The sequence below is a fragment of the Festucalex cinctus genome, chromosome 9 (assembly GCF_051991245.1).
Source record: "Festucalex cinctus isolate MCC-2025b chromosome 9, RoL_Fcin_1.0, whole genome shotgun sequence".
Taxonomy (NCBI): domain Eukaryota; kingdom Metazoa; phylum Chordata; class Actinopteri; order Syngnathiformes; family Syngnathidae; genus Festucalex; species Festucalex cinctus.
In genome coordinates, this window is record NC_135419.1 from 16,564,088 (window position 1) to 16,589,385 (window position 25,298).

The 25,298-nt window shown below is 42.9% G+C and overlaps 1 protein-coding gene across 3 annotated transcripts in view; it reads left to right on the forward strand.

The window, feature by feature from the left end:
* Positions 1-25,298, forward strand: part of LOC144025423 (tubulin alpha-3 chain-like) — a 101,127-nt gene that overhangs the window by 11,894 nt on the left and 63,935 nt on the right. Inside the window, exon 6 of one of the 3 annotated variants that reach the window (XM_077531407.1) lies at positions 6,133-7,386. The exons of the other annotated variants lie outside the window; for them this stretch is intronic. The gene's annotated coding sequence lies outside the window, so the exon portion shown is untranslated. Of the gene's footprint in view, positions 1-6,132; positions 7,387-25,298 lie in introns of those variants that run through there. 3 annotated transcript variants of the gene reach the window in all.

Below are 25,298 nucleotides of genomic sequence, written 5' to 3' on the forward strand. Positions count from 1 at the left end.
CATCTGCAGTTAAGTAAATACAGTGAAGAGACACCTTGGATTTGGGAACAGGCCCATGGTCTGTTGTAGCTTGTAATTGTGGTGATTTATTCCTGCTGTCAAAGGCAAAGAGCCTCAGTCGCACCCGGCCTGCATTTTGGGAAACGCTACACTGGGCATGCATGATGGCCATGGCGCTGTGCCCCAAGGACTCGTTTGGAGTGGGGGGTGTGCAGTGAAAGGGGGGTGGGGAGGGTCCATTGGAGGATGTCAAGTGATAGTGAATCTGTCTGTCATCCTGGCGACACATTGCGGCATCATGCCACCTTCTGTTTACACTCTACACCAGCATCTGAGCATACTCTATTGTTGGATCTTTATTCCCGTTTTTGTCATGTAAATATCAGATTATACCGATGGGCCACGTTAGACTTTTAATCTCGTGCTTTACAAGTGCTCTGCCTTCAACATTCTAAAATCTTTGATGCATCCATTCTCCCCTGCACACCATTAAAAAAAAAAAAAAAAAGTCTAAAAACTTGTGTAAAAATGTGTAAAGTACCCCCAGAGGTGGGTGCACCATAGTGTGCTCTAAATCTATCTTTCCACACATAGCCTTCTACAGTACATCTCAACAGAGTTGGTTAACCCCCTCTCTTTTGCACACCCTCTCTTGCCCTATAAAAAAAAGTAAAAATGGGTAATTACTAAAATTTCAAGACGGTGGACATACCACAGTTTGTGAATCCTGATTCAAAGCAGTCTTTCCCCAGTGTTTTTTACTTATGCAGCCCCATAAATATCCCGAATTGGCGCATGTCGTTCGCCTGCATAAAGGACTACAAAGTGAAGTCGAGTCCAAAGTGGTGTTTCTCCTTAGAATCTGTCCTGGTGGGTGTATGCAAAATCCTCCGCAGCAACGTCTCTACGAAGACAGGAGAAGCGGCAGTCAAACAGGCCAAAATCCAGACAGTGTTAGAGACAAGATGAAAATTCTACATGTGTTAAAAATATAGAATGTGTAGAAATACATCGTCAAGTAGTCTCAAATCTTTACCGGGTAATATGAGTTCAAATTGATAGTGCAACCTTTATATTTACAGTATAGGGTGTGATTGAGAATCCAGCAATTTGGGGAAATAGGAAGGATGGGAGTGAGAGAGGAGAAGTGGCCAAAAAACAAGCCAAAATCCAAATGTCAGGGGTTGAGGCAGAGTCAGAGACTATTTGCATAGTCTGTGTGATAGAAATAAATCAAGATTGAAACATTTCTACAGAGGTAGTTGCTGTAATTTCTATGGGTAGGGCACTCCGGAAAAGAATAGAGAATGCTGTCGAACCTGCTGTCGTCTTCTTGGCTCTCTGAGCCACCAATTGACCAGCATGTTGTGAGTGCAAGGCTCGTGATGGAACATAATGTACCATCAAGTCAGCAAAAAAATTCGTCTGAGTGTGTGTTCACCGCAGTTTGGGAATCTCTGCTCCGAAGCAGTCTTTCCCAAATCGTTTAAACTTTAAGCCATGCAAGAGTTGGCACAATCCATTGCTCCAGCACACCCCGACCCCAAAAAAGTACAAACAAAGCCTTTTCATAGGCAATAAAGGCCATCACGCTCACACAAAATTTTATATTCCAACTGATTGCCGTTACTCTTTCAATGTCACGCACCCCCTGGCGGGCACGCACCACAGTCTGGGGATCCCTGAATAACTTTTAAGGGGGGCTTGCGGGCACTTCCAGGCCAGCTCATAAATCAACGCAGGACCGATGGATTCATCTAGTGGTGTAATGTGGACAAGGTGCACAGGTTCAATTCCCATTTTCACAGCTCCTTTCAGGAAGACGCCGCAAATGTTTTGCATTAATGTCTCACCGTCTCCGGGTCAGTGCGGGGGTGTCAAGGGAGGCGCAGTTAGGCGAAGGCCAGGTTTATAGAAGTGAGTAACAGCGAGCCTTCATAAAGATGTCACAAGAAGACACAAAGTCTCAATTTGCGGGCTGAGGCGCTGCCAGCCAGATGTGGAGACGCAGAGCAGCGACGGGATCGTAACGCCTCCCCGACACCCCCGAGCTAGCGCACGGAACCCCCCGCGTCCCTGTTTGAAGTGGTCGCCAGGAGTTGTCCGGTCGTCCTTAACGACTGGCGATTTACGACAGGCGAGGAGCGAGAGGTCGACGTTAGCGCCGCTCGGACGTCTTTGTCAAAGCTCTCTTGTCTCTCGGTGCCTCCTCCCCGCACTCTGGTTTTATTCGCCCCACTCTCCTCTTTCGCCGCACCTGTTTGACACCTTGACTCCATTTACGACCTTTGTCAAGCTGCCGTTAAGTATTCCGGATGACGGCCGCCTGCCGAAATATGCAGCTGGCCTCTGCTATGAGATCGACGCGATCTCCTTCTCACACTTTTGTCCTTGTAAAAATAAACAAAACTTGAGCATTAGGGGTGTAAGGAAAAACGATTTGAATTGAGTAAGCAGTTCTGATTTAATCGCTGTCAATACATCAAGTCGAACCGAATTGTTCCACTTTAAAATGTACCGTCCTTCAATCGTATCACACCCCATGTGTCGAGATATGCATCAACTTGTCTCTTACTGGACATGAATGTAGTATACTTTACATAAACAACAATTTTTAGACTTTGATGGACATGATTACAAATTTAGTAATGATTCATGACAATTTTCGGGTCTTGAATGAAGCTAGCGTTCGTGTGTTTGTAAAACTGAAGATGATTTTAAGCATTCAGTGTGTAATAATCGGCAGTGTGGCACTGTGCCACAAGGTGAAGCTTCTTTGTGGTTGTGTGCATGTGCAGCGCTTTTTCATTTTTGACGCCGTGGAAGCGTATGGCTATTGTGGCGCCAAACCCACTATTTTGTTTTGTTTTGTTTTTTTCTTATAATAAAGGGAATCCGTGGCCTGCCAATCCTTTTGTTGCGCTCCTGCTTTTTTTTTTTTTTTGCTGTCCCCCTGCGCCATCCATGACCGATCAGCCACCGCCCATTACAAGTGAACCAAGCATTCGTTTTTGTAAGCTTACGATTTAGTCATAAATTAACCACTCTTACTGTTTTTGCAAACAAGGATATGTACGTGGTTTCATAAATATTGACGACTTTATTGTATCTAATGTACATAAGATGACTTTTGTACACATTTACAATATCTAGTCCTCAATTAAGTCATATTCAGTTTTTTTTTTTATTGAAGTTCTCTTTTTACAAGACAGTTTATGATGGTTTTGAGTTTTAAATGAACCCAACATAAATATTTAGAAAATATTCTGCACAATTTTGAGTCTTAATCGAAATTACGCAAACATACGTTTTATCAACAGTGACGACAATGTAGTCTTTGAATCTAATATACTTTTTTTTTGGTCAACATTAAATATGATTTTGAATCTTCAACAAATTCAATGTACGTGACAATTTCAGGTCATTGGCATCTTTTCATTGCCAGTTTTTTGTGACTCAAAATATAGTAGTTATTTATTTATTTTATTTTTGTCAAATGAAATAGTTTATTGTTCCATTGTATATACTGTAGTGTATTTGTTTTGAGTACAGGACGAAATGCTGTTTTAGGTGATGTTAAGTGGAAATGTTGTTTGACCCGCCGCTGACTCAAAGCAGCGCCAGATGGCCTGGTGAATTCATGTTAATCATAAAAAAGAAACAGTGAAATATAACCCTAAAAAGAGCATATGGACTCCAACGGGGATTCTTTTGCTCTCCAATTAGATGAGTGTGTATCTCTTGTGTTTCACTGGAATAAAATGTTGACATTTTACTTTATTTTTTTCCTCTCTCTCTTCAAGTAGGAAGTAGTTATTGTGGCTAAGGAAATTGATCATTAACTGAGATGGATGTTGGCCACCCTCTTAGGGGCTGTGTTAGACTACAAACATGGATGGGGTTTTTTTTTCGTTCTTTAGTGTGGTAATTTCAACATAATGGCACGTTCACACTAGTATGCAAGTTCCTATTAGCGCCCACGCCACTACATCTGTGTCCACTTTGTGTATGGCGCTGAAAAAGACCGCCGTTTCTGTTTTCTTTGCTAATGAATTGTAGCGGTAGAGCAAAATTACAGACAGATTGGAAATTATGAGCAATTTTTGATGCGCTGGATGCAGAAAAATGCATCTGCGGACGTTCATATTTGTATTTCTTGCCAAGAATGTGTGCAAACGCTAACAGGATTTAACTTACAATGAAACACATAGAGAGATATATACTAACAAAATGTAATGATAAATGTACTAATCTACTAAAAGCAGTAAAATATATATACATTGCTTGCAAAGTATATGTTGAAGCGACCAGGTGATGACTGTTTGTGGTATGTTTGTTTTTCGGACTATTTTTATAATGAATAATTAAAGCTGCATTAAGAAAGTTTTAAATGTTAAAATTACATATTTTTACACATCGACCTGTAAATGCAGAAGCAATGCCCTGATATGCCCGAATGTCTTTACAACAACTGTGTCGATAAGCCTGTAAGTCTCTTCTAAATAGAGGCATTCGGGGACTTTCCAATTCTTGTGTAACTTCCGCATTGTTTTAATGTCTTTTTTTTTTTTTTTTTTTGCGTGATTTGAATGTGTTGCTGGAATGCTAAAAAAAAATAAAAGTTTCCACTTCTGCGCCATAACGGGTCTGTGCAAGCAATTTATTCAGAATTGCTCTCTCATTGTCTTATCTTTCTATCAGTTGAAGTCATCTTTGCTAGTTTCTTGCCAGAGGAGTTTCTGTTCACTCGTGCTCGTATAGACCTGCGCGGCTCATGCACGAGCATTTATGGAGACTGTATTTACACTTTAGTCCGGAGGTGGCAATTGTGTGTAAAAAAAGTTTCAATATATATATATATATATTTTTTTTAATGCATTAAAGTAACTTTGTTTAAGCTATAATTGATATTGTTATTAAGCTATGGTGACATATTATTCCTGCCTTACATTATTTCTGTTTACTATTATTATTATGAGTTGTAGTAGTAGATTATAATGGTGAAAATGACATGCGAGAAGAATCAGCATGTATTTTCAGGGATATGTCCGTAGTGCTGCTGAACATGTTAGCACAGGCCCACTGGGCATAAAGTCACTGAACATGTGTACATAGTGTAGTGATGCTCAACATGACACGACTTCTAGTTGGAGTGGGGTGGCTTCTTCATTTTGGTGGGGGATCGCCAGTGGGGGTTCCTGGATGGCACCGTGGCCCATATGGCCCGTCACTCAAATTAGAGGCAATTTTTTTTTTTTTTTTTTTTTTTTAAAGGAGCAACTTGATGCATGACTGTCTCCATGGGGTGTCTGCGGCTGTCTGGCGCCCCCACCACTAAGCAACTGAACTCATGAGTCTTTCCATGTTTAACGTAGCAGGCACGCTAACAGGCTAAAGACCATGACCTTGAGAAGAAAACGCGTTGTCAGGGTGATTAACCAGCTTCTTCTTTGCACCTGTTTTTATTTGGACAAATTACATATAGTTACTAATTTCTAATTAATATAGATGTAACTAGTTATCTATGATAGATTGACATTCTATTTACCCATGCTAGCTCACTAAATTATTATTACTATTTCTCTATTACATCACTAAAAAACTAGATACCTGTGATAAATGTGTAGATATATAACATGTAATTTGTGGCTATCTTTTACTGATCAGTTTACTCGTTAGCTATGCTAGCTATTTTATCTTGCTTAGCAAGATTGTAAGTAGTACAACAGATAGTCCTCCAAAAGTTTGCTTGTTACTAATGCTAATGTAATGTTGATAACATCTCACTTAGCTCAGTTCATAGCTGTGATCAATATATCTAGTAACTAGCTAGCGAAGATTGCTAAATTATTTTTGCCATGCAATGCTAGTCTATGCTATGTCTTCGATTAAATACATATGGTAACAAGGGCATAATGACATACTGGACTGTAGATTAGCTTACTAGAGAGCCACACTAACTAGCTATTGAGCTAAATAACTTATTACAAATATACCGGTATAAATATGCTAACTACATAGGCAGATGCATGTTGTTAACTACCATTAGTTTGACAAGAAGACAAATGCTAAATGCGGCTGTGTGGATTTCTCAACCCATCATGTCAGCATTCCTTTTTTCTCTTCTTTCAGCTGCGCTCCTTTGGTGCCGGATCATGAATCACGGAAAGTGATGGCGAGTGCGATCGCTCGGGTCAGTGACCACTCGGTGTGACCGCTTAAAAGGACACGCTGACGCCAAACTTGCTTGCCCTGAGAGATAAAACGCTCACATCGTTCGGAAGGAATGAAAATGCCCCGTTTAAGGTTACGACGTCCGGAGTCGGCCGGCGGCTGTTCAGAGCCTCGTCCGCTCGTGTCGTTGGTCTTTAGGGCACTGCTACACTAACAACATCCTTCCAGGACTCTGGATTCTTGGAGGAGGTAACGCATCAGGAGCTGACTGACGAGGTTTGTCGGTTCAGGTGTCGTTGCTGTGTCCAGGAAAACACACGAGAACGCTAATGATGCGGTATCAAGATAGGCGGAAATATCCTGACCATTTCAAAATGTTATGGTAAAAAACAATCATAACAGTTGAGATACCATCACGTTTTCATTTTGTATAACAAGCTACCCTTGTTCACAACAGATGACTAGGTAGGCAGGTAAGACTAGTTAGTTTGATACATCAACTAGATGTACCTAAAAACAAGACAAGCTGAAAATAACAACGGCAATAACCAACTTAGATTCCTACTCGCTCTACGTAAGTATTTAGTTAGATTAGCTAACCTGTGAGCTACTATTAAGTTACTACTTAAGCTAGCTATACATGACACCAGGTTGGTCATCATTGCCTCTCATGGGCGACGAACTGTGTCCTTTTTCTTTCTTTTTTGGTGACACTTATTTCAAGAAGGCTTGAAGCTAACTTTGTTGTCATGTTTCTGTGGCATGACTTTCACACCCCCACCTCGCCACCCCTTAATGATTCCTCCAGATTGTCCGTCTCTTCTTTTATTGTGACGATAAATCTGCTGTAACAAGCTGAAAACAGCCATAAATCTGGACTGGGGTTCAGATTGCAACGCACCAATCCTCCTGGGGGGAGCGCCGTAAAAGAGCTGAGTGCGTGTGACAGTGTTACTGTTGTTATTGTGGCCTGGTAACTAATGTGTCTTCTTTTTTATTCCTTTTTGTTTTTTTAGACACCACTTAACCTCAAGCAGATTATTGCTGTGTTGTCATGGTCTGAGAGACAGACTAAAAAATAAAAATAATGAGAAGGATGTGCGTAAATACAATGGTTGTCCAAGAGGACACTATGGGCAATAAGAAAACGAAGCACTTGAATGCCACATTTGCAAAAAAAAAAAAAAGTGTAAATTCTTGTACTTACTTTTTAGTAAGGAGAAGATTTTTACCCAAGAGGACACTCCAAAAAAAAAAAAAAAAAAAAAAGAGGAGATAAAGGGCAGCAAGAAAGCGGGCATTGCGAGACATGCTAATAAGCAACACAAATAGAACGAGTGGGTGACAATTTTACTTTTGTTAACTGTGATAAATGGTACAATAACAGATAATATAATAATTACCCTCATGATTATTCTTTGTTTTCTCGCTGGACTTATTGTCTTTTCAGATTAAATGTGTCTTCTTACCTCAAATTTAAGCATACGCCCTCGTTCTCCATTATTTGCCCTTAGTCTCCTATTGGATGTCTTCTTATCGAGCAGTAAGTAGCTGTATTTGTCCTCATTTTCCTTATTTGTTGTATTTTTTGTAGTTTTTGTGCCCTTAGTCTCCTCATAAAATGTCTTCTTGTGAAAAATGCCAGTATTTAACCTCGTTCTTTGTTTTGTTTTGTTTTGTTTGTTTCCCAAAGCTGTTTTCTTGCTACTCTTCATCATTTTGGATAAAATATGTCACCTTACTTACAAAGCATACTGAAAAGTAGGCACCCATATGATTTATTACATGAATCCATTTTCGTATTACAAAGAACTTGAGCGTGTTGTGGCCAAAGAGTTTGTCGGAAATAAGAGAGCATAATTGTGCTGGCGGTAAAAAGAAAAAAGAAAAAAGTAAAATAATAAATGGCTGTAGCATGAGCAAAGAATAATATTCAATCACAAGTGGGCCTAATACAGACTCCTGCATATTTGGACTTGATTAGCGGCGCGGCCTGCCAAAGGTTTTTTGGCAAGCCGCAGATGTCTTTCTGTGGCGGCTTTCAATGAGATGAATTAGAGAGAAAAGAGCGAGTGGACATGGCGTCTGCACATCAAACACACTCGGCCATCGCGCCCGTCATTCTCATCCTCCTCCGCGGACCGACCAACAACAAGGTGTTCCAGCAAAGATCCAGAGCGAGTGCTGAAAGATGCACCTCATGCTCCTCCCTAACTCCCCCCGTCCCCCTTGGCTAATTCATCTTCCCCGGGAGCGTTCTAATGAGCTCCAGTTGTTCCAGAGCAGCCATGTCAGGAAGTGGATATTTGGCCTCGGATCAGTGCTTCTTCACGGAGCCATTTCTATGCCGCTAAAAAGAAAAGAAAAAAAATATCTAGAGGAAAAATACCCAGTGAAAATATATGAAATGAAAATATTGAAGTTTTTTTTTTTTTAAAATAAAGGTAGGAACAACAATAAAATGGGAAAATAGTTTAATGGAAAAAAAATAAATATGAATAAATACATAAAATAAAAAGTTAAGTGAAGTGAATTTAAAATGTATATGAAAAATAAATTCTAAAATCAAGAAAATAAAATGAGAAAATTTTAAAATAAAAAGGTGACAGTTTCAACAAATCAAAGTAAAATTGAAAAAGATACAATTAAAGTAAAACATGGAAAAATATTCAATTCAAATAAAACTAAAAAAGTTACGTAAAAAAAAAAAAGTGACTAAAAAAAAACTATGTAAAGATGTGACATAATCCTGGGAAGTGTTTGTGATAGATATTTTGTTGGCTATGTTGCCAGGCAAATATTGGAAACAGTTGTCCCCCCCACTTGAAACTAAAATGAACGGGCGCTGTATCAAGCGTCCACTCACTAAATCTTTCTTGACTGTCGCGTTAATGAGAAGAAACGGCGTCCAAAGCTGCCGCTTATCTCGCGAATCAAGTTGTCATCAATTACTGCCATCAAACGACGCCGCTTTGGCCGGGGGAAGTGAACGCAGCATGTGACCACATTTTGAATTGTAATCATAAGCGTATCGTCTTTATTACATTTCGTAATAGATATCGAACATATACTCTAGACCGCGCATATTGATTTATACGCCGAGAGTTTGTCAAACACACATTGTATCTTCCGGCCAGAGAGTGAAATAATATCTCGTCATCCGCGCAATCCATTGAGTCATTTCGGTGTTATTGCCGGGAAGACGACGAGTGGCTTCATCCAAATTGTCGTTTTGATGAGCTGTCTGACAACGATCCTTTTCTTTCTTTTCTTTCATGAAGTCTGCATTAAAAACTCATAGGAAGTCTTGTTGTCAAGCTTTGGTTGTCGCTACCATTTGCGAACTGGTGACTTTGCTGTTTGCTCTCTGCTCTCTCTCCACACTCTCAAGCCAAATGATTTTGGTAGCGCTTGTCTTTTGCTATTGCTTTGCTATTTGCTATACAGTGGAAACAAGACAGTGAAGTGGTTTCCTGTCATTACTGGTTGTATTTTTGCCTTCTGTTATTACTCCCCCCCCCCCCTTTCTCTGCAAGAAGGGACCGCTTTACTGTCATTAGTGCTTGTAATTTAATACCAATCATCATGTCTGTCTTCAGTCAGTGTTATTCTTATGCAGGCATTATGCGTCCTCACGTTGAACTGTTTGTCCTGTTTACTGTAACTAATGTCAGCCATTGGAAGCGCTGGAGAAGTTTTTTGTTTTTTTTTCCCACAAGACTGCAATTGATGACGACGACCATGTTTGATTTTGGGGGTGTTTCATGAATGTATACCCCCCTGTCAGGCTGCAGATGATTAGCTCCAGGAGCCGCGTCGGAATGCCGTATCTTCCCGTGGCTGATGACAAATATATGACATCATTAAAGGTTATCCCAAGATGTGAGGGAGACCATTGCTGTGACAATGTACAGCCCGTTTGATGTTATAAAGATGTATGTATGCGTGTGCATTTGTGCGGAGAAACAAATACATATTCAGCAGGCAGCACAAATATTTTGACGTTGCTTTCTGCCAAGTACAAGCACATAAGGTATCACTCTGCATTTGCGTTTATTAAATAATATAAGAAAAAAAATATTTCCGGCCATTTGCATGTGTTTGATTGTTCATGTGATCTTACACAGTGACCTCATAGTGATGGATTATTGGTTGCAGTCCAAGTCATCCACCAAGCCAGACTTTCTTTCCGCACAGCACTGTACTCTTCCTGAGGGAATTGTTCCTGTTTTTTTGCATTAGAATGAACAAATAGCTGATCCATTCCAAAGACCAGAGGTCATTGTTACCTCCACCAAGCAACAGAGTTTAGATTGCTTTTAGTTGGTTGATTGGTTTAGATAGGTAATTGCTTCAGTTGGCTCATTTGTTAATTGGTTGGTTAATTGATTGGCTAGTTATTTGATTGGTTGGTTGGCTGGACCACTGGTTGAAGTTGTTGGCTGATTGGTATGTTGGTTAGTTGTGTAGTTTGCTGATTAGCTGGCTGCTGAAAGTTGGTTAATTAGCTGCAAAGTTTTGATTGGCTGGATGACTGGTTAGGTTGTTTAGTGGTATGCTGGTTGGTAGTTGGTTAGTTGGTTGACTAGCTGGCTGCTGATGTAGGTGGTTGGCTGGCTGGTTTGTGTGCTGGTTGGTAGTTGGTTATTTAATTGGTTGATTATCTGGCTACCGAGGTTGTTTTTGGTGTTTTGTGGTGTGTATGAATCTGATGTTTATTCTATTTATTTATCTGTGTATTTATTTATTTATTTATTTATTCACTCACCTACTTCTTATTAATTTACTGATGTAAAATGTATTTACTTAAAAAAAAAAACTTTTATACTCATTTCAAAATGTTTGCCTTGTTCTTGTTTTGGTTACCTTATTCATTACTGCACAACCGATTTATATTTCATGTACAGCACTTTGTGTACAGCAATGCCTGTTTTTAAAGCGCTTTATAAATAAAGTTGAGTTGAGTTGTTTTGGTGGTTGGTCTGATGACTAGTTGGTTAGATGGCTAGTTTGAAGGCCTAATAGTTGGTTGGTTGGTTGGTTGGTTGGTTGGTTGGCTGGCTGGCTGGTTGGCTGGTTGAATCGTTAAGGGTAATTCTCTCTTTTTCTTTTTGCCTAAAAAACCCAAAGAAGAAGCATAGATCGTGCACAACAGTGGTCTGGTCTTCTAAAGTGTTGTTCCTGTTGTACATTTTAAGTCATATTCTTGGAAAATGTGTTACTATCGTATTTGCCTATACACAATATTCTTCTTTGTTTTTGTTCTTTTTCATTGTTTCAATTTTGGTTACCTTCACAGTTTGTATTGTTGTAGTTTAATGTTGTACATATGTTTGCAAGCATGAGGTGAGCAGAGCATTCCTTTTGAAGCATCTTGCGCAAGCGGAGTAGATCACCCAGTACCTAAGTGAGATGAGAACAAGAGCAATAAAATTCCAGTTTCCAGCATATACCTGCCTCTTCCCGACACTTTTAAGCATGAAATTCCCTGGAGCCCAATTTCAAAGGGTCCTGCATCAAGACGCGAGAGCCCTGTGAAGTCAACAAGCATGAAGGCGGGCTTTGGCTTCACAGAGGCTCCACAAAGCGGAGTGCGGGGAGAGTGGATTACATCCATCAGCGCGTATACGTGCTCGCATCCAAAAAGGCCCCAGCATGTGACCAGAAGGGGTCCAGACGGGCCACGAAGGGGGCTTAAGGCCAGCCTCGTAAACGCAGCGTGATGTTAAGTATCAAATAGTTACGGCTGCGTGACAAAGATCTGAGTGGGTCGGACAGGGGCAATAGTGGTAGAAATGTAAACACGGTGGCAGTGATAATCGCAGCTGCCCACTGCCACGCTACAGAAAAAAAGCTAAGAAAGCTTGTAAAAATGCGAGAGGAAAGCAGCTGTCGTGTTGTACATTGTTTGTGAATGCCGCAACGTCAACAACAATCATGGTTGAAGTGAAAACATTGGGATTGGGATTGGGAAAGTGGCGATGGCAATATTATACTATTAGTGACAACATTTTCAAAAGGTAGGAATACACTGTGTGTATTTCTATATTGTCAAGAACATGGACAATTGGGAATATTATTTGATTTCTTTGTACAGTAAAAAGTTTTGTTTTCTTTCCAGTGCCACCTCAATGTGCTTTTGAACTTAATATTAGTCACGAGAGTGACTCAGTTCCTGAGCAAAATGTTCAACCGATTTATTTCGCTGAAATCATATTAAGGAAATAATTGTTGACCAAACCCCAAAAAAAATCACTGGTTAGTTTTTGACATGTGCGTGCATGACCGTAAATTAGGGATACACGCTTCCAGTTAAAACTGCTTTATCATCTTCTTCGGAAGAACTTAGGTGAAACACACAATCTTGCGTAATACTTTTCTGCCCTTCATGTTCATTCCAACCACAGCGTTCATTGCAATTAAGCAGGTAGAGTCAGCACATGCAATCCATCATGGGCTCTGTTATTAATCCCAGTCATTTACAAGAGGAAATAATGTTGGACTTTTCACGTTGTTGTCTGAGCCTCTGAGAACTGCCGTGGGCCAACTTCATATATGTGCAGAAACGAATAGAGAAAAGGCACATGTTTCAGATCAATATTGGTGTAAATTTAATTTCAGTTCCAATGTTGACATTTAGGGGCAGTCCTTTATTGCACTCAATAATTTTCCTTTCACAAAATATTTGTAGAATGTTTGTATGTATGGAGCACTATTGGGCTCAACTTTTGATAGTGACCTAGATAATACTACCCTGGATGTGTTAGGCGCGGCCGGGATTGCCGGCGAGAGTGGATCCCAAAATACGCAGACCACAGAAAGGAGGATCAAGAATTTATTCGCGGAAACAAACAACCGAAAAAGCTGGTCAAACAACCAGTACAAAACAACTCAACCGAAAACACTTGCAAAAGGCAAGGAGAAAAATAGCAATGAACGAAAAACACTTGCTTACAAAACGCAAGGATTCACAGCAAACATCATATAACACGAAATAGAAAGTTCAACTTAGGCAAACGTGGCCAACAGCGCACACGTAAAAGGTAACACTACAAGTCTAGGTGAGGGAACGCAAACTAAAATCCAAACATTCTACAAAGTACAACAAAGGGCGACGTAGTAATACAAGACACGTGAAAAGACTATGAAAGGCTATGAAAGGCTATGAAAACGCTAGAATAAACACTTGGCTGCACAGCAGTGAGCAAGATGAATAATCTGGCAGTCAGCAGTAGTGGCGCAGTGGCTTTTAAAGTCCATTGATTGTCCACGAGGAACAGGTGCGGTCATTAAGGTGGGAAACGCCCACCAATCACTTGGGTGCTGGAAAGAAACAAACAGAGGCCTGAGAGCCAAACCATGACAGTACCCCCCCTTTAACGGACGCCCCCTGGCGGACCACCTGGTTTCGAGGGGTGAGCTGAATGGAAGTCCCGCAGGAGGGACGGATCCAAGATCCAGGAGCGGGGAACCCACTGCCGCTCCTCTGGCCCGTAGCCCTCCCAGTCAACCAGATACTGGACACCCCTGCCACGAGGTCTGGAGTCCAGGATTTCTCTGACCGTGTAGATAGGGTCACCGTCGAGCAGTCGTGGAGGCGGAGGAGTTACTGGGGCAGGAGCCAAGTCGCTGGAGATGACAGGCTTGAGCTGGGAGACATGGAAGACTGGGTGGACCTTCATGGATGGCGGGAGACGAAGTTTCATGGCCACAGGATTAACCACTGTCACAATCTCGTAAGGGCCTACGTACCGCTGGCCCAGCTTCTTGGCCCCACCTGCCAGCCGTAAGTTTTGGGTGGATAGCCATACCTTGTCTCCCGGCGTGTAAGTTGGTGCCGGGCGGCGCCGCCGATCAGCGATGGCCTGGTTTCGGGCAGCAGTACGGGACAAGGCGGCTCTGGTCTCCCGCCAGACTCTGTGGGCTCGGCGAAGGTGCATTTGCACAGACGGGAGGCCTACCTGCCCCTCTTGGGACGGAAACAGCGGGGGCTGGTATCCGTAGGCAGCCTCGAATGGAGATCGACCTGTAGCTGAGGAGATCAACGTGTTGTGTGCGTACTCAACCCAGTTTAGGTGTGATGACCATGACGCAGGGGACTGCAGGCACACACAACGAAGCGCCGCTTCAAGGTCCTGATTCAGACGTTCCGTTTGGCCATTTGTTTGCGGGTGGTAGCCAGACGAAAGACTTGTGGTGGCCCCTAATGCTCTGCAGAACCGTTTCCAGACTTGGGACACAAACTGTGGTCCTCGGTCAGAGACCAAGTCAAGGGGAATGCCATGGAGCCGAACCACGTGCTTTACTAACAATTTGGCCGTCTCCAATGCGGATGGCAACCTTGGTAAGGCCACGAAATGGCCTAGCTTCGAGAATCGGTCTATTATGGTCAGGATTACAGAGTTCCCCTTCGATACTGGTAGTCCCGTGATGAAGTCCATGGCAATGTGGGACCAAGGGCGAGAGGGTACCGGTAAGGGCCGGAGTAGCCCAGCAGGTGCTTGGTGGGACGCCTTCCCACACGCACAGGCAACACATGCCCTCACAAAGTCTGCAACGTCCCTTCGGAGTTCCGGCCACCAGAACCGTTGTTCCACCAAGAATTGTGTGCGGTGGATTCCAGGGTGACACGCAAGGTCGGACTCATGTCCCCATCGCAAAACGTCCGTGCGCACTTGGGGGGGCACGAACAACTTCCCAGGGGGAACCCCTTCCGGCACTTGGATACCTGCTAGCGAGTCAGTAACTTTGCGTTCAATAGTCCACTGTAATCCTCCCACGATGCAGCGCTCGGGCAGAATTGGTTCAGGAACCAGGGCTTCAGTGACATTGTCATGGATGCGTGAAAGGGCATCAGGCTTCTGATTCAGGGTCCCCCTACGATAAGTCAACACAAAGTCAAAGCGAGTAAAAAACAGAGCCCATCTTGCCTGACGAGGGTCCTTTCTCTTGGCTGCGCGAATATATTCCAGGTTCTTGTGGTCGGTGTAGATGACGAATTGTTCCTTGGCTCCCTCCAGCCAGTGTCTCCACTCCCGTAGAGCCAGTACGATGGCCAGAAGCTCACGGTTCCCAACATCATAGTTGACCTCGGCAGGACTGAAGCGCTTGGAAAAGAACGCGCAGGGGTGCAGCCTCTGGTCGTCTGGGGAGCGTTGGGAGAGGACCGCCCCCACTCCTGAACTGGATGCGTCGACCTCGACCACAAAAGGAAGTTCTGGGTTAGCATGCTTTAAAACTGGTGCCGTAGAAAATAATTGTTTTAAGTCAGAGAAAGCAGATTCTGCTCTTGGAGTCCACTGAAATGGGACCTTAGTTGATGTAAGCCGTGTAAGTGGTTCTGCCCTTTGGCTATAGTTACGGATAAAGCGCCTATAGAAGTTCGCAAACCCTAGGAACCTTTGCAGCTGTTTCCTAGACGTCGGAGAGGGCCAATCCACCACCCCCTGAATCTTAGCTGGGTCTGCTCTAAGTTGCCCTCTCTCTACTATGAAGCCCAGAAATTGGACTGAGTCTAGATGAAACTCGCATTTCTCGGCCTTTACATACAACCGATTCTCCAGTAATCGCTGGAGCACTTTGCGTACATGAATCTTATGTTCTTGGAGACTATGTGAAAATATCAGAATATCGTCAAGATACACAACGCAGAACTGATCCAGCATATCTCGCAACACGTCATTTATCAAACACTGGAAAATGGCAGGGGCATTAGTGAGACCGAATGGCATAACTAAGTATTCAAAATGTCCCAGCGGAGTCTTGAAAGCGGTCTTCCACTCGTCCCCCTCCCGAATCCGAACCAGGTGGTAAGCACTCCGAAGATCGAGCTTCGTAAATACTGTTGCGGCTTGCAGTGGTGCGAACGCTGAATCAAGCAAGGGCAAGGGGTATTTATTCTTTATAGTAATGTCATTAAGACCTCTGTAATCGACGCAGGGACGCAACGACTTGTCTTTCTTCTCGATGAAGAAAAACCCTGATCCTACCGGCGAAGTCGAGGGACGGATTAAGCCGGCAGCCAAGGAGGAAGATATATAGTCGTGCAAGGCAGCCTGTTCCGGTTGCGATATACGGTACAATCTAGAGGTAGGAAGTGGTGCATCGGGAATCAAGTCAATCGCGCAATCATAGGGTCTGTGGGGCGGTAACGACTGGGCACGATCCTTACTAAAAACCTTACTAAGGTCATAGTATTCTCTTGGTACATTGTCGAGGCAGATTGCCTCCGGAAGCATAGGTGGAGCAATGGGTTTATCGCAGTCGGCGGATACTAGACAGTTAGCATGGCAGAATTGACTCCAGTTTTCTAGGGCTGGCTTGGACCAGTCAATCTCTGGATTATGTTTTTTAAGCCACGGAAGACCCAAAATAATGGGTACCGAGCGGGACTGCATAACAAAAAAACGAAGTCGCTCCACGTGGTTACCCGACAACCTTAGCTCAACAGGAGCAGTAACGTTTTCAATAGCGGCCAGGAGGCGTTCGTTAAGATCTAGCACCTCTTTACATTCTCTTAGCGGTTCTAAAGGACAACCCAACTGCTCAACAATACCGGGATCCATAAAGCACTCATCGGCCCCAGAGTCAATAAGAGCAATAACGGTAATGGTCTTTCCCGCTCCCGTTACCTCCCCTGGAAGTTCGAGCCTAGTGCAGCTGACAGCTCTAGAGCCCAACCTACTCTTCTCCACCCCTGTCCTAATGCACTCACGCTGCGGTGTAGACGGGATCGGTGTTTTAGCCGGGGCTTGTGGCGAGCGGAGTAGCGTCTTCCCATGTTGTCCACGTGAAGCTCTGACTGGACACCCAGCGACCAGGTGTCCCGATTGACCACAGTAGTAGCAGGCCCCACTCTGAGATCGTCGCCGCCGCTCTGCTGGGTGGAGACGGCCACTCATGGGGTCGTCCGCTGCGGCGTCAGTCCCAGTGTGCGGTCGGGAATCTCGTCGCTCATTGTCAGAGTCCCTTGCATGAGTCCTCTCACAGTCCCGTTCTCGCCACCTTTCCCGGATACGATTATCCAGTCTAATACTCAGGGCTATAAGTTCTTCCAAGTTTGTGGTTTCGTCGCGAACTGCCAACTCGTCCTTCAATACGGGTGAAAGACCTCGCCGGAATATACAACAGAGTGCCTGATTGTCAAACCCGCTTTCTGCGGCCAGGATTCGAAATCCGATAGAATAGTTCGCGACTGATGGCCGCCCCTGCACAAAGTCAAGTAACTGGCCTCCGGCCTCCTTCCCCGTCACAGGATGATCAAACACACGTCTGAGTTCACGAACAAAATCAGGGAAGGAAGACCGGAGCTCAGGTGCTGAATTGCTCACGGCCATAATCCAAGAGGCTGCTTGGCCAGTCAAGAGGCTCATAACAAATGCTACCTTGGAGCGATCAAGGGCATACGTAAGTGGTTGTTGATCAAAAATCAGGGAACAGTGGTGCAAAAAGGTTCCGCAAATACCGGGTTCCCCTCCGTAACGTGACGGATGTGGCAGAGAAGGCTCGCTAATAGCAACATGAGAAGGCAGCGCCTGCTCCAAGTCAGGAGTTGAGCTTGCTCGGGGAGAAGCGCATGCTTCTGCTTGACCGACCCGGGTCGAAAGCTCCCCTAATTGGCGGGCCAGCGTGGAAATCGCCTCCTGCATCTCACGCAGCGATTTGTCATGTTGCCCCACCAACTGCCTTTGACTGGCCAAAGCGTGACGTACCCTTTCTGGGTCTGCGGGATCCATGGCCAGATTATTCTGTTAGGCGCGGCCGGGATTGCCGGCGAGAGTGGATCCCAAAATACGCAGACCACAGAAAGGAGGATCAAGAATTTATTCGCGGAAACAAACAACCGAAAAAGCTGGTCAAACAACCAGTACAAAACAACTCAACCGAAAACACTTGCAAAAGGCAAGGAGAAAAATAGCAATGAACGAAAAACACTTGCTTACAAAACGCAAGGATTCACAGCAAACATCATATAACACGAAATAGAAAGTTCAACTTAGGCAAACGTGGCCAACAGCGCACACGTAAAAGGTAACACTACAAGTCTAGGTGAGGGAACGCAAACTAAAATCCAAACATTCTACAAAGTACAACAAAGGGCGACGTAGTAATACAAGACACGTGAAAAGACTATGAAAGGCTATGAAAGGCTATGAAAACGCTAGAATAAACACTTGGCTGCACAGCAGTGAGCAAGATGAATAATCTGGCAGTCAGCAGTAGTGGCGCAGTGGCTTTTAAAGTCCATTGATTGTCCACGAGGAACAGGTGCGGTCATTAAGGTGGGAAACGCCCACCAATCACTTGGGTGCTGGAAAGAAACAAACAGAGGCCTGAGAGCCAAACCATGACAGGATGCAACCTATGAAAGTGAAGATAACTATCAGTTTTTCTGTAGATAAAATGAAAGCAATATAATCAAGTATGAATATCCAATGTAAGTTGAGTCCAAAATGATCATACGAACACAAATTCCACTGAAGTTGTGATGTGTAAAACATAAAAACTAATTGAATACTGTACACTACAAAACAATTTTATGTTCAAACTATTTTGTGAACATTTGTGGGTTAAATGTGGGCCTCATATAGCCCTCCTGGCATATCTTTTCCACCTACAATAAATGTATTATTTTTATGAATGGTCCCTGGACAGTGATGCTAAAATTATGAGGCACGTGTTTGCTAAAGTTCAAACATTTTTCTGTGGAATTTGTCTGTTGATGGATGGACTGATTTATTCAAACGAGCTGTGCTTTTCCTTCTCAGCAGACACACATGTTAATAATCCACTAATGTTACCACAATTGTTGAAAAGGAAATATCAGAGACATTTCAGACCGACATAGATTGGAATGCTGTTGATCCCCACCCCCACTTTCAATATAATTGACGTCTTTGGCGAGGAGGCCAAAGTGAATCCAAGTATTTGATGTTGGCCAGTGGTTGGCACTCTTTTTGGGAATTTGGTACACGCCCGCCTAGCATGTTAAACACGCCAAACTGACAAATCAATGAAAGACAGTCAGTGCGGTTTCTGTGGCTTTTCAGGACGCCGCACGAAGAATTTCCAAAATCTCAAAATTCTCATCATTATTATTGTTATTATGACTCCAACCGCCAGTGATCAATCGTGACAAATTGATTTTAATACACCAATCTGATGGAATTTGGAATGTTCCATTCAAATACTGTCATGATTCATGAATGAAGACACTGTCGTGATATACATACAGTAAGTGTGTGTACACACATATGATCCAATTTTTAGTTATTTTCATTTATTTGTAGATGCAAGCAGCTACCACCTTTCCAAATACAATTTCTTTTGTTAAATCTTCCTGCCCCGACAAGGGAGAGTTTATCACGGTGCTGACAGGCTGTTGTAAGGCGACACATAACAAATGGACTCGTGATGTGGCTCGTATGTGTGTCTGCGTTAAAAGACAACAACAACTGCGTGAAATAAAATGCTCTGCGGTTTTCTGGCGGGCCGCCATTATCGCTGCTGTGTCGGAAGCAGGCTTCAATGTATGTGAGATGTGTCAGAGAACACACAACTGGGAAATATGCTAACATAGTACAATGGCTTCAATATTGCGAGAAGTGAAGATTGTAAGGATGGAATTTCTGGGACAAATACACGTGGTGTACTTGGTTGGAATATGTAGAAACAACAACAAATGAGGTACAGTAGATAGCGTGGAACAAAAACATGGACACACAACATTGTGGGGTGACCCCATCTATCACAATATTGTGAAAGTGGAGTTGGAAACACAATACGAAAGGACTATTACAGAAAAATGCCATCCCTCCAAAAAAAAAAGAAACAAACATACGTTTTTGCGTAAACATGAATACACACAACATTATGGAGTGACCACATCAGAATTTACCAAATCATCACTAAAACCACCATTTAATACAGTACTTGCTAATTTTACAGTGCTTTACTGTTAGACTGAACACGTGAATTCACCTGAGAGACTTTACTACTGCTGTTTTGGTTAGCAACTGACTGAGTTATGTTAAAAAGGCAGCTCCCTTGTAGATAGCATCACGCCAGCTTCATCACCTTTTTACCTCCAAGGTGTCAAACTCAGCGAGAACCCCCTCCTCCCCACACCCCATGCAGACTTTTCGTTACCGTGACAGGCACAGGAAACAAATCAAAAGCGGCAAAATAGCTTCAGTGACATGATCTCGTTCTGGTACAGGCGTGTATTTTCTGCCACGTCCCAACATCAAGCAAATGCACCGTCGCTCACTTCCAGCTGTCTCTTCTACGACCAGCGCAGCAGGACAGAAAGTGCTACATCATGGGGACTGTGTCAAATGATGCATTCCAACATGTCATATGGGGGAAGGAATACATTGGTCATCATTACCTTCACATAAGACCCCCGAAGCACCTCCATGCTGGGTCAGACACCCGCTGGCTTTCCCACAGTCACCACAACTTGCGTGCCAACAAAACATTGTTTTTTGGGGACTATGCTCCTTATTGTTGTAGCTGTAGATACAATTTGATGAATTGATTTGAATTAATCGTTCAAGGCCTGAATTGCTTGATTATGATAGATAAATTGATAGGTTTATTTTTTTTTCAAATAATTATAAACAATTATAAGCATGTTTCGTCTTCTATGGTAGACTTGCAATTTGGCATATATTTTTCCTTTTTTTTTTTTTTAATATGTTTTTTTGGGGGGGAGGAGCCAAAACGTGTTTTTCATGAAAAATAGTGTTGTTCCGATACCGATACTGGTTTCGGCAGAGGTGCCGATACTGCATTAAAACAGTGGTATCGGTATCGGTGACTACTCACAAGTAACATGCCGATACCATTAATTCCAACGCTAATATAGGATTTTGGATGCAGCATCTTATGTCTTGCTGGTGCACGACATTCACTGGTATGTGACATGTTCACTGCATGCCGAGCTAAGATATCCTATTGGCCCTTGAATGCTCTGAACCAATGGCAGGACAGCTTTTTCATGTTGAGGAAAAAAACCTTAAGTATCGGTATGGTATCGGTATCGGCCGATACTGCAAAGCTGGGTATCGTATCGGTATTGGGAGCCAAAAAACGGTATCGGAACAACACTAATGAAAAACACAATGTAGGTTTATATACATTTTTAAAATAATGTTTGGATTGAAACTATTTTTTTTCTCATTGCATTTCAATGGTTGTCAATTATATGCATATTTTTGCTGTACGCGGGTCGGCCCGGCCCCTATCCCCTAGTGGCTCACTGTACATATGGTTAGGAAATGCGTGGTCCTATGTGGCCCTCCCGTGTGCGAGGGGTAAAAATATATTTTAAAAATCATTTGGGCTTAGGATAAGCAATATATATAATGAATGAATTGATGTAAATTGCTAATTTTCAGGTACAGGGAGTCCTCGAGTTACGTCGTCCGTCATTTCGAATTTACCGCACCTGTGCCTTGTCTGTAGAACCGTCTTTTTTGTTAATTTCCCACAGTAATCACACCATTTTAAAGTTATTTAAAGTTGTGTTGTTGTTACCTCCAGCAACGGATGTCCATCAAGCAACTCGGCTCGCCATTCGGTGCGTCACATTTCCGTGTTTAAGTTTGAATTAGCTCCACTTTACCATCCGTCAACAATCAATGTCCGTTTGCAAACACCAATGATTGATTCCGACTCTTCTGGGTTGCGCAAATGTTTTTTTTTGTTGTTGTTTTTTTTTTAATTACTGTACAAAGTATTTTGATGTAAATATCGACTTTAACAGTGAAATCCGACATAAGTCGGAATTCAGGTTAAATCGCCAACGTAGGAACTTAACGCGGACGTAACTCGAGGACTCCCTGTATTGCGAGTGGTTCTGGAACCTATCCCCAGTGATAAACAGGGGTTCACTTTATTATTAGAACTAATAATACTACAGTATATGGTGAGTGACTGTGTGATTCCCACCCGGGTTAAATTCCTGTTCTGGAACAATCAGCGTGTCCTGCCAATGGAAGCCATCCAACAATCCGCTTTGCCTCAGCCTCCCAGTCATCACTATGTTAAAACAGACATCGGAATGGTTGGGTTTGGGAAGCTGACTGCTCAGCTGTCAGGTGTCCTTACCCTGGCTTTCTAACAAGCGCAGGTTACAAGACACACTTCCCAGAAGTCAGCGATACCAGCTCGTACAATAGTCTCCATTTCAGACTCCGGGGAATCGGAGGTGGTTGACGACTATTTTGGTCGGGCAAAAACCTGGATACCCTCCAGGCCTGAGAAAAAAACAAAAAAACACATATACTCACTTGAATTGGAGAGGAAGGGAGCGGCCTAAGTACAGCACACCAATGCATCCGGTCCACTTGTACATGGGAATTTATAGCCCTTGTCCTCTCCTGATAACAGCGGGCAATTTAGTGATACGTAGATAGATGGATAGATAGTTGACTGGCGTGAATTTTGACGTGAACTATTTTCAGACTGTTCCTGGGGATGATACGTGATTCTGGATGGATGGATGGATGGATGGATGGATAGATGGATAGATGGATAGATAGATAGATGTATGTATGTATGTGTAGGTCAGCTGCTGAATGAAGTCATCACCACCACATTGACGGGGGTCAACAGAGATGTTTCCCACAATAGGAATGAGGAGCATTTGGAGGTCACGGGGCCTTTGGGCGCCTTTTAAATGTTAGTGTGTGCCTTTCAAGAGCACTGGTGTCACCTACAAAACCTCTCCAAGCTCCACAGATAAGAACCGACAGAGTTTTGTGAGCAAAGGACGCTGAGTTGGATCGCTGTGACCGTTGTCCTACAGACAACTATGTTAGCATCTCGTGCTAGTCACTAGCCTAGATTTTTTCTGAAGAATACAATTGCCCTTTGTGATTTGAGCCTGAATGTTTTTTTGCTGTGTGAAAAGAAACATCCCTGAGTTTGTGATGACCTTTTTTTATTTATTTATTTTGTTTTCAGTAGACAAATTAATCTTCTATGACTGGTGTACAATCTGTTTTTATTGTTTGCTAAAAAGGAACACTGAGTGGGGACATAGGCTGCTATGTTAGCTTCTTGTGCTAACCATTAGCAAAGCTGAAATACATTTTTTTGCTTTTTCTATCTTCGGAGTATATTTGTTTGTACTGTTTGACAAAGAGATCAAAGGTCAGACTGCTACAATAATCCTTGTGTAAACACACAATTTGTGTTCCTTTTTATGTTTGATTCAGAGCAGTGTCTTTTCAGTGTTGTAATTGTACTATCCATTTGAGCCCATCTATTTTCTTGGTAGCTCCGAAGGCTTACAAAGTAATCAGGTTGACTTAGGTTCACATTTAGCAAGTTTGGCACTTCCCTTCAGGGTTTTTTTTTTTGTTTTTTTTTTTAAGGGGGAGCCCACAACACAACTGACAACAGAGACGTCAGATCATGTTCAAAAGGAAGACGCGTGTCTGTGGTATGCTGTCTTTGGCGTCCAAATTTAGACCATGGTACCGGTTTTCACGCTAAAGTTTCAGGCCTAGTCCAAAGGCCTTTGCACTTGGTGGGGAAGCAGATCTTCCACAGAGCAGGAAAAGTCTTTTAAGCCTTGTTTGTATAGCTGCGAAAGAAGCAGATCCTCCTTGTTGTGTCTGTTTGCTTTAGCTCTGAGGAAGCTCAAGCGACCAATGCTTCGTTAAGCCGTGTCCCAGCGGGCCGCTGCAATCACTCTCCCTCAAATCGACAATTCTCTTTTTTTAATCTCCAAAAAAATAGTTGTAGCAATCATAAGGAACTCATTTAATAGGTGAAATCACACAAGGATGTTAAACAGTTGACTGTTGAGCCCATTGGAAATTGATTTGTAAAAAATAAACACCTCCCTCAAATAGAAGCTTCCTTTGCTGGCTTTGTTCAAACTGTTTTTATCCTTAGTAGCACTTTTCAATTTTATTTTATACCACTTTTACTTAACATATACTGATGATTGTGAAAAACACAATATGTTGTTTATTAGTCCCGAAATGGCTCAGCAAATAATAAACATCCCCGTCAAATAGACGCCTCCCATGGCAAATCAAGGCCTTGGTTTTCACTGTTTTTATACTCTTCAGTAGTAATAGTATTGTATTTTTTTTAAAGTAGTTTTAGACATCAAATAATGTCGCTCATACATTAAAAAAAACACCTTCCTCAAATGCTAAAACTCCCTTGTCTGCGATTGTACTATATATTTCTATAATACTCCATGTACATAATATTTCTATGCCTTCATCCACAATAGTCCTCGTTTATTTTGTTCCAAAAGCCGCTTTCTCTTAAAGTGTGTGGTTAAAATTATTAATGAAATGTGAAATTAAACACCCTACTCAAGTAGACACCTCCTTTGCATCAGTTCTTGCTATAACTCTGCAATTCTCCATAATAGCATAGTAACCCTTTTTTTTTTTTTTTTTTTTAATGAGTATTTCATTTATTCAGTAACACCGATATCACATTGACATAAATTGTAATATACTGTACCTACAATAGTCAATAAATCACCCCACTCCCCAAAAAAATCCTCCCTCTTAACCCGGGATTTACACCGGATGCGGTTGCGGTGCGTTCCGGCGACGCAAGCAATTAGATTCCATTCATTCGAATGGTGCAGTTTACACCGCTTGCGTGTGCGTTGCGTGTCAACTGCGTCTCAGCTGCGGCGTGTCGCAGGCCTTCCGCAAGGATAGACCTATTTTCTATTTTTGCCGGACACCGCAGCGGTAGGCAAATGGCAAGCTAGCACAAAACACATCGAGCGGGACAGGAAGACCGACGCAGTTTCAAAATAAATTTCCGGTTACCTTTCAAGATAAAACACTCGCCAGCTCCTATTTCGCAAGCATGCTAGCAAAACGTGATGTGGGCGTAGCCTGGAGTTAACGTGCGAGGTGCTCATTCACGGTTTAGACACCAGCGAACATGGACGAGGAGAGGTTTATATTGGAGGTAGAAAGCCACAAAATAACAAAAGTCCACCTCTCTTTCTGCTTCTCTGTTGAGCACAGAGTGCGTTGTGTTTGTCGTTTTTAATGCCACATGATCGCGCGCGGTCACGCGAGACACGGCGGGAAGTGGTCGGCGACGGAGCTGCCGGACCGCAGCTGTGC